The 16351-nt window shown below is 47.7% G+C and overlaps 1 pseudogene; it reads left to right on the forward strand.

Annotated features, from left to right (window-relative positions):
- The first annotated feature begins 12154 nt into the window (after positions 1-12154).
- LOC115835844 lies at positions 12155-15701 on the forward strand (annotated as a pseudogene).
- The last annotated feature ends 650 nt before the right edge of the window (positions 15702-16351 follow it).

A 16351-nucleotide genomic window follows, 5' to 3' on the forward strand; every position in this document is an offset into this window, starting at 1 on the left:
TAAACATGTATCACGACCAAGTTGGGTTTTCCTAGGAAACTAAGATGATGTAATAAAAGAAAAAACTATTAAAGTAGTACAAACTGTCAAAGGAAAAAACCTGTATGATCATTGCAACGGGTTCATTTGCGACATAATGTAACTTTTTTCTTTTTTTTTAAGTCTTTTTGGCTGTAAGTTTATTCAATGCAAAATAATCCTCTCCAATTTTACTGACGTGGCTGACCACGTCCACGACCAAATCTGCCTCTAAACTGGAATTCGGTTGCTGACCCAGCCCCAGCCTCGGCTTTCTTGTCGGCACCAGGGGGCAGAGCACTCCCTCTGTAGGTAGCTCTGTGGGCCTCCCCTCTTGTGAGTCCTGCAGGTCGCTCACCCTCCAGACCTTTAGGCCGAGGTCTGCCAGTCCCTGGACGGCTGTGGCATGGGGTGGCAGGCACAATCTCCGGGGGCAGATGAAGGTAATCATGGAGATACTGGATACCCTCATTGGTAAGGTATGAGCAGACATCTCTCCAGGCAAATTGTTCCTTCACGTAGTAGCCTCGGGACTATGTGACATGAAGGTTGGGCACATCTTCTTTTTTTTTCTTTTTGACATGAGTCTCACTCTGTCGCCCAGGCTGGAGTGCAGGGGTGCGATCTGGGCTCACTGCAACCTCCGCCCCCTGGGTTCAAGCGATTCTCCTGCCTCAGCCTCCAGATTAGCTGGGATTACAGGCACGCACCACCACATCCAGCTAATTTTTTATATTTTTGGTAGAGACAGGGTTTCATCATGTTGGCTAGGCTGGTCTCAAACTTCTGACCTCAAGTGATCCACCTGCCTTGGCCTCCCAAAGTGCTGGGATTAGAGGCATGAGCCACCATGGCCGGCCTGTCCTAGTCTTTATATGCCCATATATTTGAGCCCTTCTTGACTAGGTTCCCAGAGAATTGGTGCTTGGCTTGCCTGGACACGGAATAAATGTTTATTGATAAATAAATGTTGTGCCCACAATGACTTGCCTCATAACTTTTTAGTAGTCAGGATCCTCCCACAGTAGACTCTTGTAACTACAAGAATATTTTTTTGTTGGTGTTGCATGTAGAGTTTCCTGTAAAATGGCTTCCAAGATATTTTTCATTTCTAGTAAAGAATCTGTGAGTTGATTTTTAAGTAGTATTATGTCTACCTTATGTGGAAGGTAAGAGATAGCCCTTTGTTTTCCTCAGGAGGTTTTAATTATATGATCTCCTTGGAGAAGTAAAGGAAACTCTGGAGCTTCCTGTGTGGCTGTGAATGTATCATTAGCTTTGGGCAGGGCTCCCAGAGCTGTGAACCCTGTCCTGAGGAGCACTGGGACATTCTAGTGAGCGTTCAGGCCACCCAGATTGCAGCCTCGTAAATGACGGGTTTATTTCTCTAATGAGAGTGGTTTGTGTCTTCACCCAAATAATATTTTAATATTAAATTACGACAAATATTTTAAATTTTAAAGTAGGTATATATAAATTGTATGATTTTAAAAATAATTTCAATAATTGTTTAAAAAAGTAATTTTAATACATTTCAATAATTTATTTTAGACTCAAGGGGTACACCCACAGGTTTGTTGCATGGGTATGTTGCACGATGCTGAGGTTTGGGGTACGGATCCCGTCACCCAGGTAGTGAGCATAGTTTTTCAACTCATGCCCATCCCTCATTCCCTTCTTCCAATTAGTATGATTACAACTAAGAATTTTACTTTTACAGCTCTAATTTAATACATATTAATCTAGACCTGGCAATAAGTATTCTGCTCTAAGAAAGGTTTTATGTTAAATAACATGATAGTTAGTCCCTTCAAAATAAAAAATTTCGATTTAAGAATACCAGCACGGGCCCGGCGTGGTGGCTCAGCTTGTAATCCCAGCACTTTGGGAGGCCGAGGGCAGATCATCTGAGGTCAGGAGTTCGAGACCAGCCGGCCAACATGGTGAAACCTATCTCTACTAAAAATACAAAAATTAGCCAGACGTGGTGGCAGGTGCCCGTAATCCCAGCTACTCGGGAGGCTGAGGGAGGAGAAGCGCTTGAACCCGGGAGGGAGAGGTGTAGTGAGCCAAGATCATGCCGTCGCACTCCAGACTGGGGAGAAGAGCAAGACTTCGTCTCAAAAGCAAAAAGTATACCAGCACTGGTGACAACATTGGACAAGTAGACAAATCTAGAAGGGGCAGGTTGAGCTGTGTAGTTTTAGTGTTGTTACAGTTTGTTGATATGTTGTGAAATATTCATTGAGATCAAAATCTGGCATTCCTAACTTGTGTTATGTGGAGGCCACATGGAGTGGCAGAAGTGAAGTGGGGTTTGAATTCAGACCGTTGTTCCTCAAGAATGAATTGAGCTGGAGAGAATTACTTGCAATCTCTGATCCTTAGTTCCTCCATCTAGACATACCCACCTGGGATCGTGTGAGGATTCAGTGAACTGTAAGAGGTACCTGCCTGGGAGAGGCTCAAGGCCTTCAATGCCTTTCCCTGTTATTTTGGGAGTAGTACATCTGTTTTGGTGTTTTTAAGAAACACTGTTTGACAAATACATGAGGCATACTTCATGGACTATTGTTGTTTCAGATTATTCTTAGAACACAGAGGCAGGATCCACAGTGTTTTTATGAGGAGAGCTACTTTTTATTCTCCCAAACCTTGGCTTTCCTGGATTAGAGGTCTCAGTGATGTGTGCTGATGTGACCCCCTTGAGCAAAGTTGGAGAAGAGATGGTGGTAATTTCCACCACTTCCCCTTCTCCAAGACACTGGAAGTGCTGTGAACTGTGCTCCTTGCTCCTCTGCTCTGTAATCTCTGCCGGGGGCTCTAGAGGGGCTCTAGGCAGGAGTGTCAGCCAGTGATTCCTCCGTCTTGACCAGGTAGGGACCCAGGATCTTCTGGTGAATTCTGATTTGTTTTTTTATGAGCCTGAGGGTCATTTTAGGAATTTGTGGAAGCATTTGTGATTGTCTCAATGGTTGGTGGGTGCTATAGGCATTTATTTAATAGGTAGGGCCCATGGAATTAAGGCTTAGTGCGGTGACAGTTCTGTAAAATAGAACTTTTCCTATGATCTACACGGCTTTAGAATATCCTTTTTTTTTTTTTTCTGAGACCGAGTCTTACTCTGTCACCCAGGACAGAGTGTAGTGGTGTGATCCCAGCTCACTGCAACCCAGGTTCAAGCGATTGTCCTGCCTCAGCCTCCCAAGTAGCTGGAATTAAGAGGTGTGCCACCACGCTCGGCTAATTTTTGTATTTTTAGTAGAGGCGGAGTTTCACCATGTTGACCAGGCTGTTCTCGAACTCCTGACCTCAGGTGATCCATCCACCTCCCCTCCCAAAGTGCTGGGATTACACGCATGAGCCATTGCGCCTGGCCTAGAATATCTTGCTGAATAATTTATGCAGATAGAAAAAAACTGTTTAAGGCTGAACCTATAACTGAATTCCATTTTGCATAAAGGATTTTTTAAATGTAATTTCAGTATAAATGGAAATTTCAGGAAATGGAATTAGTCTAGACTTTGAAGGGAAATTATCTTATTTTGTTCTTAGTTTTACTAATTGTATTACTAGTCTTGGTTCTCTCAAGAAACAGAACCAATAGGAGATATATACATATATATATATGTCTTCAGTAGGAAAGAGATATATATATTTATATATATAGTATATTTATCCAATATATATGATTGTATCACGTGCATCCTATTGGCTCTGTTTCTCTGAAGAAAATATAAGTATTGGCCGGGTGCGGTGGCTCACGCCTGTAATCCCAGCACTTTGGGAGGCCGAGGTGGGCGGATCATGAGGTCAGGAGATCGAGACTATCCTGGCTGGCTAACTTCTGTATTTTTAGTAGAGACAGTGTTTCACCGTCTTGGCCAGGCTGGTCTTGGACTGCTGACCTCATGAACCACCTCCCTCAGCCTCCCAAAGTGTTGGGATTACAGGCCTAAGGCACCGTGCTCGGCCATATTTATTTATTTAATTATTTAGAGACAAAGTCTTGCTCTGTCACCCAGGCTGGAGTGCAGTGGCGCCATCTCAGCTCACTGCAGCCTCCGCCTCTGAGGTTTAAGCAATTTTCATGCCTCAGCCTCCTGAGTAACTGGGACTACAGGTACGCACCACCACGCAGGGATTTTTTTTCTATTTTTTTGTAGAGACATGGTTTCACCATGTTGGCCAGGCTGGTCTCAAACTCCTGACCTTAGGTGACCTGACAGGCTCGTCCTTTCAAAGTACTGGGATTATAGGCACGAGCCACCGTGCCCGGCCTCTCACTACATTTAAATGATGCCGTGGCTCATTCACCATGTTAGCCAGAATGGTCTCGATCTCCTGACTTCGCGATCAGCCCGCCTCGGCCTACCAAAGTGCTGGGATTAAAGGCGTGAGCCACCGCGCCTGGCCGAGACTCTGTCTTCAAAAAAAGGCTGGGCGCGGTGGCACTTTGGGAGGCAGAGGCGGGCGGATCACGAGGTCAGGAGTTGGAGACCAGCCTGGCCAACATAGCGAAACCCCGTCTCTACTAAAACTACAAAAAATTAGCCGGGCGTGGTGGCGGGCGCCTGCAGTCCCAGCTACTCCGGAGGGTGAGGCAGGAGAATGGCGTGAACTCGGGAGGCAGAGCTTGCAGTGACCCGAGATCTCGCCACTGCACTCCAGCCTGAGTGACAGTGCGAACCTCCGTCTCAAAAAAAAAAAAAAGAGAGAGCGAGAGAGAGACAGAGAGAAAAAGGTTTATTAATTTACTGCACTTTTATGCCTGTGTTCTTCAATTTGCTTAGGAAACACCCATACTTGAGAGCTGGGACTGTGGCCCTGATTGTGGACATGAAATATATGGTTTCTTGCAAAAAATAGACACTGAATAATTACGATTTAGTTGAGCTAGAAATCCATTTGGTTTCTTCCATATTTTTCCAAAATTTTCATCCTTTTTTTAAAATTTTGAGACGAAGTTTCGCTCTTGTCCCCCACGGTGGAGTGCAATGTAGAGGTCTCAGCACCTGCTGGCAATGGCGGGAGGCTGGGGGACGCTGGCGGGATAGGTACTGGAAGGAGAGGCGCGCGCACAAAAGACATGGGAAGGCCAGGCGCGCACAATGGCTGCAGATCCGCCAGTGGATTGCTGAAGATTCCTGCTCTCCTGCTGAGGCGGGGATTGCACTGAACTGAGATCGCACCATTGCACTCCAGCCTGGGCAACAAGAGCGAAACTCCATCTCACACACACATACACCAAAAAAAAAAAAAAAAAAAAAAAAAAAGACACACACACACACACACACACACCCAAAGAAAAGAAAAAGTAGCGGCCAGGCGCGGTGGCTCACGCATCCCAGCACTTTGGGAGGTGGGGGCGGGCGGATCATGAGATCAGGAGCTGGAGACCAGCCTGGCCAACATAGTGAAACCCCGTCTCTACTAAAAATACAAAAATTAGCTAGGCATGGTGGCACGCGCCTGTAGTCCCAGGTACTGGTGTGGCTGAGGCAGGAGAATCACTTGAACCCGGGAGGCGGAGGTTGTGGTGGGCGGAGATCGCGCCACTGCACTCTGGCCTGGGCAACACTGCGAGCCTCCGTCTTAAAAAAAAAAAAAAAAAAAAAAAAAGAGAGAGAGACAGAGAGAAAGGGTGATTAATTTAATGCACTTTTATGCCTGTGTTCTTCAATTTGCTTAGGAAACACCCACACTTGAGAGCTGGGACTGCGGCCCTGGTTGTGGACATGAAATATATGGTTTCTTGCAAAAACTAGACACTAAATAATTACGATTCGGTTGAACTAGAAATCCATTTGGTTTCTTCCACATTTTTCCAAATTTTTTATCTTTATCTTTATTTTTTTTTGAGACGGAGTTTCGCTCGTCCCCCAGCCTGGAGTGCAATAGTGCAATGGCCAGATCTCAGCTCACTGTAACCTCCACCTCCCAGGTTCAAGCGATTCTCCTGCCTCAGCCTTCGGAGTGGCTGGGATTACAGGCACGCGCCATCACGCCTGGCTAATTTTTGTGTTTTTAATAGAGACGGGGTTTCACCATATTGGACAGACTAGTCTCAAACTCCTGGCCTCAAGTGATCTGCCTGCCTCAGCCTCCCAAAGTGCTAGGATTACAGATGTAAGCCTCCGTGCCCAACCCCATCCTAATATTTTAATCATATTAGAATTATATATGAATGATTCCTGATCTCTTATATGATATCATAATTCTTGCTACATAGATGATAATTTATCATTTCCAGATGGTTCCAAACCTGAGAGAGGCAATACGAAACAATAAAATGGCAAGAAACAGAAATAGTAGTTACCTTTGACATTGAGATACACCTTCAAAATGTTATAAATGGTATGTACTGTAAAGTATAGAAAAAATACACTCTTTCCTGGGTACCAAGGAAATCAGAATGCATATGTTCTGTGAGGATTGACAAAAAAGGAAAGACTATGTAAAAGAATTTGGTTAATCATAAATATGTGGATATAAAATTGAGTCTTGGATAAAACAAATAGCCTGTGATTTATTGGAACTCGAAATATCCTTTCTTTCTTTTGTACTTTCCGATAAAAATTTTAGAAAAGACATGTTATGATCTAGTTTCATGTGTGTCTGGGGACATTTTCTGCTTTTTGTTAATAAACTTCTAAAACTACACCTCTAAAACTACACCTCTGTGATCACCTAGAAAAGTATTTTGGAAGAAATAATTGTGTCTACTGAGTGACATTTTTAGAAAACCCTTTTGATGCTTTGGGAGGCTGAGGTGGGAGCGTGGTTTGAGGCCAGGAGTTTGAGACCAGCCTGGGCAATATAACAAGATCCATGCTTTACAAAAATAATAATAACAAATTAAAATAAAAAAATTAGCCAGGTTGGTGGAGCGCATCTCTAGTCCTAACTACTCAGGAGGCTGAGACGTAAGGATTGCTTGAGCCCAGGAATTGCAGTTTGCAGTGAGCCATGATCCTGTCACTACACTCCAGACTGGGGGACACAGTGAGACCCTGCCTCTGAAGTGAAAGAGAGAGAGAGAGAGAGAGAGAAAGAGAGAAAGAGACAGAGAAAGAGACAGAGAGAGAGAGAGAGAGAGAGAGACTTTTTTCAGAAAGTTTCATTACTTTTCTTGACCTAAAATGAGACCTTTTTTATTTATTTGTCAGGAACTGGATCTGTGACTACATTCCAAACCCGTAGATGTTATCCCCTTCACATTTGGTTAAAAGACCCCATGAGGCATCCCCAGTTCTCCTAGATCTCCGGATCTAATAGGCAGGGTATAAGCCAGGAGTTGTCAACCTCAGCACTACTGAGATTTGGGGAAGGATAATTCTTTAAGGGAGGAGGGTTGTGCATGGTAGATGTTTAGCAGTGTCCCTAGCCTCTACACACCAGATGTCCAATTCCATATTATGCAAAATATGCTTTAGTGCCTGCGCAAGCTCTCCTTCAGTTATTCCCTGGAGTCAGGCCTGGCTTGCTGGATTCACTCCTTTGGTGACTCCTTCCACAACAGTCCTCAGAGGCCTCATGGATAGAGGTTGTGCTGACAGCCAGGGTCTCAGAGATCAATCAAACTTCATTCCATCCCCCCTATGCCCAGGAGTTGCTTTAGGGGGCACTAGTTCCCACGGAGGACTACTAGCTACTGTGATGCTCTTTGGCTGCAATAACACTGTGGTGCAGAACTTTCTTCCTGCTCTGATTTAAGCAAAGTCATTCCCCTCAGGCAAGGCCAGGGAGCTATCAGTCTTTTCGGATTGTCACTTCCCTTCCTGGGGCAGAAACTCTGTGCTATGGCCTGGGAGCTGTGTGGGTTAGGGTTGCTCTGTCCTTCAGCAAATGACTTCCATGAATGTTCTCTGTACAGTGAGAGCTGCCAACTGGGAGGACGGTCACAGCCCAATGACTGCTGCCACCTGCTTCCCACCAAGCCTCCAATCCCAGAGATCCTCAGCATGGAACCAGTGTTTCTTGACTTGTATCACCTGCCCAGTGTAGATCTTCTGCACCGTTGAGCTGGGTAGGTGAGAGCTGCTTAGTCTGCCCAGTTGTCTAGTCTGCCTGGGATAGCTCTTTCACAACCCAAACCTTTAGGGGATAGGAGACTCCATTCTTTGCTGGTTGCTCCACCCAAATCCTCCCTTTGGAGTGAGAGTAGGAGGTTCAAAAGCTGCCCCCACAAGCCAAATAGATCTCCTGTGCAAGAACCTGGGGTGAGGGAACCTGCCAATATATACGCTGGCTGCTGTCACTCCCCCAACATCAGTCTTTCACATGGGGAGCTGGGGGAGAGGGGAGCTGCCCATGTAGCTTTCAAATCGACTTGAAAAAGTGATCTCACAGCATAAAGCTGGGCAGGTGGGAGTGGCCCCATCTCCAATGCTACAGCCTTCCATGTTCTTACTGAGTTTCAATGGGTTTTGTGGAAGAAATGCTTCTCATCCACTGCTGATAGGAATGCAAATTGGAATAACCTTTCTAGAGGGAAATTTGGCAGTGCCTAACCTGCATTTAATTTTGACTCAAGCAATCCCGCTACCATGAACACTACCCTGAAGAAATACTTCCAATGACATGAAAGGATATAAGCACAGTGTATTTATAGCAGCCATGTGTGCAAATGCGAAATGTGGGGAAATCCTAAATGCCAAACATAAGAGCTGGCCGTATCAACTACGGCACATTCATAGAGTGGAGTCATGTGCAATGTAGACAAAGGATAAGGATGATTTCAAGGAAATGCTATGGAGCCATTCCAGGACAAACTGTGAATGAAAAACTCAGACTACAAAACAGTATTAATGCATGCCACGCTGCATGAAAGAAAGAAATGGTTGGAAGGAAAAATACGCCAATCAGCTCATCTGTACAAAAGTAACATGTCCAGGAGAACTGAGACACTAAGGAGATTGTTACCTAGAGAACACACATGGGCGAAGACAGAGTGAGAATAGGAAGTGGATCACGGGGATGAGGAAGAAGCGCCTTTTAGATCTAGCATCATACAGCACAGATCCGGAAAATAAATCATCGAAATCAGCCAGGATCTGGGGGAAACCCTAAACAAGAACAACTGAATCTCTATCTCTCATGAAAAAATAACAGCTACCATGAAAGGGGCAGAGAAGGAGGTGGTCTACCTAAAAACTTTGCACAAGAGTATTTTGAAGGATAGCATATTGCTAAATGCAAAAAGATTAGTAGGAAAATGCACAGTCTAGCTAGTAAATGTCTCACAGAGGTTCACGTGGATTTTCACGGTTCTGAAACTCCTCTATGGGAATATAAAAACTGAACCATCTATGGTAGAGCCTGAGGGCCAGGTTTCTCATTGTTGGAAGATGAAGTCTCAAATGAAAAATGGGAATATTAGGACATAGTCTGTGGCACTGGATGACAATCAAAGGCATTTGTGTAAACTCGTGTATTTAAAAAATTACGTCCAGTTAGTCCTCAGCGTATTAATAGATGTGTGTCCCTCTAAGGGGTTAATAGACTTATGTATATTTTCTAGTTCTGTCCACTGGGGGAGCTAGCAGCAATGGCAGGAATCCTGTCCAGAACCCATTTTCCAACCACTCTCCTCTAATCAAAAGAGCCAAGTTTCATTGAAGAAGGACTTGATTTCAAAGCTGAGGGAAAAAATACAAGATGAGCATCTTGTTATACAGAAGCAAAAAGGTGCTCACTAAAGGATAGAGAAAGCTGGAAGGACACAGGAGCCCATCTTTAGAAGCTCCCAATGGCCACACTTGAAAGCATCTTAGCTAGAAAGTGAGTATCAATAGCATTAAATTAGAAGCCATACAATAAAGTATCGGCAAATCTATACAGATATAAATAAATAACTGAATGAATAAACAAGTGTAGAAGGGACCAGTCATTCTTACCGAAGATTTCCAATGGATACATGTAGAAAGAATGAGGGAAATAGAGAATCACATTGAAGCAAGAAATACAGGAATCACGGTTGCAGACAAGAATCTTTAAAGGAAGCTGAAATCTCTACGCTGAATTCTAATAAGATGCACGACACTGACATAACCTCAATGTTCTGTCTCCAGACTATGCCTTACCTATGAGAGTTAACACCAGCTGGGCATGGTGGCTCACACCTGTAATCCTAGCACTTTGGGAGGCCAAGGCAGGTGGATCATCTGAGGTCAGGAGTTCAAGACCAGCCTGGCCAACATAGTGAAACCCTGTCTCCACTAAAAATGCAAAAAAAAATTAGTTGGACATGGTGGTGCATGCCTGTAATCCCAGCTATTTGGGAGGCTGAGGCAGAAGAATCGCTTGAATCTAGGAGGCAGAGGTTGCAGTGAGCAGAGATTGCACCACTGCACTCCAGGCTGGGAAAAAAAGTGAGACTCTACCTCAAAAAAAAAAAAAAAAAAAAAAAGGAAAGAAAGAAATAAAATTAACCACACCAAAAATAACAATAATAACCTTCCCATAAGAAAACATGGCAGACACTGCATGAACTTTGTGATCAAGTGAATATATCACCCTGCAAACAAGACACAGCAACATCAGTTACCCTCTGATGTGACACGCTGAGGGAAAAACAGCATCATATGTGTGGTGTCCTCTCCATTAAAAGCAAATTGTCAATTTGATCGTGAGAAAACATCAGAAAAACACTAATTCAGAGACACTCAACAAAATACCTGACCAGTACTCTTCAGAATTGCCAGGGCATGAAAGACAAGACAACAGTGAGGAACTGGCACAGATTGAGGTGTCCAAGGGACACCTGCCAATTAAATGCAGTGTGGAGTTCTAGACTGGATCTTGCAACAGAAAAAGGAAAGTGAAGGAAAAATTGGTGAAACTCAAATAAGGTCTGTAGTTCATTTGCTAATCATGTATCTGTGTGAATGTCCTGGTTTCCACACTTGTAACTAAGGTAATGCAAGATGTTGACGTCAGAAGCTGGCAGAAGGGGGCAGGGCGCTGTGGCTCACACCTGTAATCTCAGCACTTTGGGAGGTCGAGGCGGGCGGATCACGACGTCAGGAGATCGAGACCATCCTGGCTAACACGGCGGTGAAACCCCGTCTCTACTAAAAATACAAAAAAAAGAAGCTGGCAGAAGGACAGATAGGACTTTTGTGCTTATTTTTTTGCAGCTTTTCTGTCTAAACTTCTTTCAAAACAAAAAGTTACATATGAAATGAAAGATGGGCAATTGAGAACCATTAATTGAAAAATACCCCCCCTCCCCTCCCCTCCCCTCTCCTTTTCTTTTCTTTCTTGAGACGGTCTCCCTCTGTTGCCCAGGCTGGAGTGCAGCGGCATAATCTCAGCTCACTGCAACCTCCCTGCCTGGGGCTCCCGTGATTCTCCTGCCTCGGCCTGCCGAATACCTGGGATTGCAGGCGCACACCTCCATGCTTGGCTGGTTTATGTGTTTTTGGTGGAGACAGGGTTTCGCCGTGTTGGCCAGGCTGGTCTCCAACTCCTGACCTCGAGTGATCTGCCCACCTCGGCCTCCCGAAGTGCTGGGATTACAGACGGAGTCTCGCTCACTCAATACTCAATGTTGCCCAGGCTGAAGTGCAGTGGCATGATCTCGGCTCGCTACAACCTCCACCTCCCAGCCACCTGCCTTGGCCTCCCAAAGTGCTAAGATTACAGCCTCTGCCTGGCCACCAACCCGTCTAGGAAGTGAGGAGCGTCTCTGCCCACCCTCCCCGGCTGGGAAGTGAGGAGGCCTGGGGGGGGAGAGTGAGGAGCTTCTCTGCCCGGCCGCCCATCGTCTGGGACGTGAGGAGCGTCTCTGCCCGGCCGCCCTGTCTGGGAAGTGAGGAGCACCTCTGCCCACCCTCCCCAGCTGGGAAGTGAGGAGCGTCTCTGGGAGTGGGAGCCTCTGCCACCCCCCAGCTGGAGGAGGGCGTCTCTGCCCGGCCGCCCATCGTCTGGGATGTGAGGAGCGTCTCTGCCCAGCCACCCTGTCTGGGAAGTGAGGAGCGCCTCTGCCCGGCCGCCCCGTCTGGGAAGTGAGGAGCGCCTCTGCCTGGCCGCTGTGCAACCTTCCAAGCATGAAGTGACAGCCATCGTTGTAGAATGAATGAAGACACTGGCACTGATTATATAACACCTTGGCAGCTATCTCAAGTCGTTGATGGTGGAGGTATTGGAATTATAGAAAGCAAACACACAAATTTGACTAAAGGCGATTTTGTGACTTCTATTGGCCCGGGCAAACCAAGGTTATTCTGGATGGAAATAGCCTTGAAAAGGTGATATATATATGAACGTATCTGATTTTTTTTCCCCTTATAATTCTTACTTTGTGCATTTGATATTCAGTTGTGTTTGTAATCACGGAAAAATAAAAGCATATATATATATAAAAAAGAAAAACACACTTGCTTGAAAATGCAAATAATATCCTTTTATGAAAAATAACTATAATCTCTGCTTCAGGATAGCATTACAGGAAAAAAGAGAAATAATTATAATCTCCAAAACAAATAAAGAAGGGACAGAGTGGCCTTGTACATTTTCACAAAATGAAGGACAGTTGGATTCTCCTGTCTCCTCTTGCATTCAATCTGTCTCAATATCTTGTTTGATTGAAATATAGAAAGATAACCCAGCCTCACTCAAATATGTCTGTGGAAAAGGAAGTTTTGTTTTTATTTATCTTGGTCAGCTGCACAGGAAGGGGAGTGCTGGGTCCTACGGAAAGTAGGTTCCTCCAAAACTGCCCTGGCTACCACCACAGTTGCCACCTCAGCAGGATCTGGGTGTCCTGTGCAATGCTGTTCTAAGCGACGTTCCCCTCCAGGGCTTCCAGCAAGGGGGCAAGAGGACTCACAGGCCCTGATCTCAAAGCTGTCACCCCCTGCACCAAGTGCTGGGCCACAAATCCTGCTCCCCTGCAGCGCCCTCTCTGGCAGGCAGGGACCCGATCCTGGACAGTGCACTGACAGCTCTGAGGCCCCGCCAAGGAGAGAAGGGAGTGCTACCCTAGCAAGAAGCTCAGCCACCTTCAGCCCAGCACCCTCAACCCTCAGCAGGAGAGCGGGAACCTCCAGAGAGCCGACCTGCAGCCTTTGTGCAGAACTGTACCTCCTGCATCCTCTGAGCGAGCCCTCTCCCTCCAAAATTTATTGCCTCGCGCCCCGCTGTTACCCGCAGGTGCCTTGCCCGCGTGACCATACTGCGCCAAACCATTATACTCCCCCGTTGCTCGCCAAATCTTCGTGCCGGTTTGAAAGATGCATTACCCAGCCACAGGGCCACAGGTGAAACTGCGCTTATTCTTAAGCCGAATTCACAGCTAGAGGAGGAAACTCATAGCCCAGATCTCAAGAATTCAAGCATTCGACAGGTCCCCACTGCTCCCGGGGGCTGTGTCCCTCACCCCTGTCGCGCCCCGGGCAACGGACCTGCCAGTAGGGCTCAGTTGCCTGGAGCCTCCTCACTCCCTCTGCCAGTTCACTTTGCTTGTGGACAGAGTGGCAGGCCATCCTACAGGCACCTGGACACTTGGCATCAGTGGTGTGTCAAAACAACTCTAAGAAGATTTTCAGTGATCCTGCAACCCCTGTGTTCCTTCCTGGCAATCTTGCCTTCAATTTGAATGCACAGGTATCACAGCAAGCCAGTGCTCTGCACTCCGAGTTCCAGGGCATCCTCCAGCTCAGCCACTGCACTGAGCACAAGGACTCTCTGTGGGGCCCAGGAGCAGGGAGTCACCCCTTTGGGGCCCACAACACCCCACTGTGTGTGCCCCAGACTTGTATCCAGGGAAGATCATGTCGAGGGCCCTCAAGGAGAGCGGGGCAGGGATGCCTGAGCAGGATAAGGACCCCAGAGTCCCAAGAGAATCTGATGATCAGAGAAGGGTCCCCGAGGTCACTCGGGATGCGTGGTCTGCATTTAGGCCCCTGCGGGACAATGGAGGCCGCTCTCCCTTTGTGCCCAGGCCCGGGCCTCTGCAGAGAGACCTCCATGCCCAGAGGTCAGACGTCAGATATAAGCAGAGATCCCAGCCCTCCTGGATGAGCTCCTGCCTCAAACGAAATGCCATCTCCAGCTCCTACAGCCCCACAGGAGGCTTCTTGTCACTAAAGAGGAGGAGAGGACCTGCCTCATCCCATTGCCGGCTCCCCCTTGGTTCCTCAAAGACAGTGAGTGAGGACAGGCCTCGGGCTGGCTCTCGGAGTCACATCCAGTGTGCAAAGGTGGCAGATGCACCACCAGGGCAGAAACTCACCTCCAGGAACAGCTCCCCAGCATCCCAGACCTCTAGGCCCCATAGACGCAAGACTCCTCTGCTGCCACACAGGTGAGGAAAACCTCTGATGCTGTCACCTACCTTAGAGCTGGGGTCTGGGTCACTGCTGAAGACCTGGACCTGGAGAAGGAGGTGGCACCTCAGTGCATCAACAGTGCACTGCGGGGTGAGGCCAAGGCCATCTGGGAATGCAGAGCCTCACGGACTTCCCATGCTTTGTCCTCGCCCACAGCAGGGTGGCTCATCTTCCTCCTGCACCTCTAACACCCAGCATGGATGCAAAACAGGAGAGACACAGGTCCCAGGACTGCCTGGGCCCAGTGGCCCTGATAGCATCTGCTGCAGGGGCCCCCTCTATGTCTCCTGTGTCTGGGAAGAAGCACAGCTCACCAGGCCCCCCGTTCTCCTCCTCAGATCCCCTTCCTGCCCCCACTTCCCACTCCCGGGCCTCGGCACCATTCACCTTGCTGGCTCCTGCCCCCTCCCCAGCCCCAGGCATGGTCTGCACCAGGAGAAGCCCAAGCGCTGCCTCTCCTGCTCCTGCAGCTGCTTCAGCAGCCCTTCCCCTCTCCACAGGGAATCCCACTTAGGGGTCCCCTCTGAACGAGGAAGACAGAGGCCCTTCACATTCCTGGGCCTCAGCCACAGCTGCAGCAACAGCTGGCTTTGCCTTCCCTGTCTCTCTCAGCACCAGCAGGATGGAATCCCCAAAGTGCATGGATTTTCCTGTCTTCTCCACACACAGCCCCATGTTGCCCCCGACTCTAGTGGCCCTCTCTGCCATAGTCTGTGGATCGCTGTATCTGGAGCCAGTTCCAGCCCTGCAGCCAGCACATCTGCTAAACTGGCTCCCCAGCCAACAACTGACTTGGAGGTCACCCCCATGGATACCAGTCCCCCTTCTCAGCTTCTCCTCCTGGGGCCTCCTGCTGGCTCCAGTGAAAGCTTCTTTCCATCTACCCAGGCCCTTTTGATGCCCCACAGTGACAGGACAGCCCCAGCCAAGGACACCATCAACCTGGCTGAACTGAGGTTCTCTGGCTTCACGCCAACATTGAGACTTCCTGTTACACCTACAGCCACAGCCCAGGCCACATATGGGATCCCGGATGAGCAGCAGCGTGGAGTCCCCACCTGTAGAAGCTCCCTCTCCAGTTTCCAGACCTGGCATCTCCAGCTCCAGCCCCGGCCTCAAACTCTGCCCCAGCCAGCCAGTCCCAGCTTTCACAGCAGGCCCAATGGTCTGTCCAGACCCAGCCATCTGTGCATAGCTCCCAACTCAGCTCCACGCCATAGGAGCCCTTGCCTAGCTCAGGACAGAGCATCAGCAGCAACTTGCATCTTGTTCAAACCTCAGTCTGGTTCTGGTGGTGCCCACTTTCCAGCACTGATGGCCGCAGCCTGTGCCACACTTGCTTCCTAGTTCCAGCTGCAAGAACCCATCCCTTTTTTTTTTGAGATGGAGTTTCACTCTTGTTGCCCAAGCTGGAGTGCAATGGCGCAATCTCCACTCACTGCAACCTCCACCTCCCGGGTTCAAGCGATTCTCCTGCCTCAGCCTCCTGAGTAGCTGGAATTACAGGCACCCACCACCATGCCCAGCTAATTTTTGCATTTTTAGTAGACAGGGTTTCACCATGTTGGCCAGGCTGGTCTTGAACTCCTGACCTCAGACGATCCACCTGCCTCAGCCCCCGTTTTGCTATAGCCACCTATGCTTCAGAGAGGATTTGGGATCCTTAACTGAGATTCACAGACTGAGAACACCAAAGTGCACCCCCATTGCCTGGACTGCACGGTGCCCCCGAGGGAAAGTGGAGTACAGAACGTCTCTCTCACCCTCTCCCTGTAATGAGGAGTCATGCCCAGCTCCTGGCCGATCTCTACCAAGTTTGGTGAGTCTTTTCCTTCTCCTCCCTAGTTCTTTGTGTTTTCCATCTCTTCTGTTGAGATCTCATGTTCTCTCTAGGATAATATTCGAAGTGTGGTTGTCTGCACACTTTTTCAATTCCCTTTTTTTTTTTTTTTTTTTTAAGGATGCCAAATTCTTTTAGTAATTCACCAGCTCCATGC

This window comes from Nomascus leucogenys, chromosome 7b (genome assembly GCF_006542625.1).
Source record: "Nomascus leucogenys isolate Asia chromosome 7b, Asia_NLE_v1, whole genome shotgun sequence".
Lineage (NCBI taxonomy): Eukaryota > Metazoa > Chordata > Mammalia > Primates > Hylobatidae > Nomascus > Nomascus leucogenys.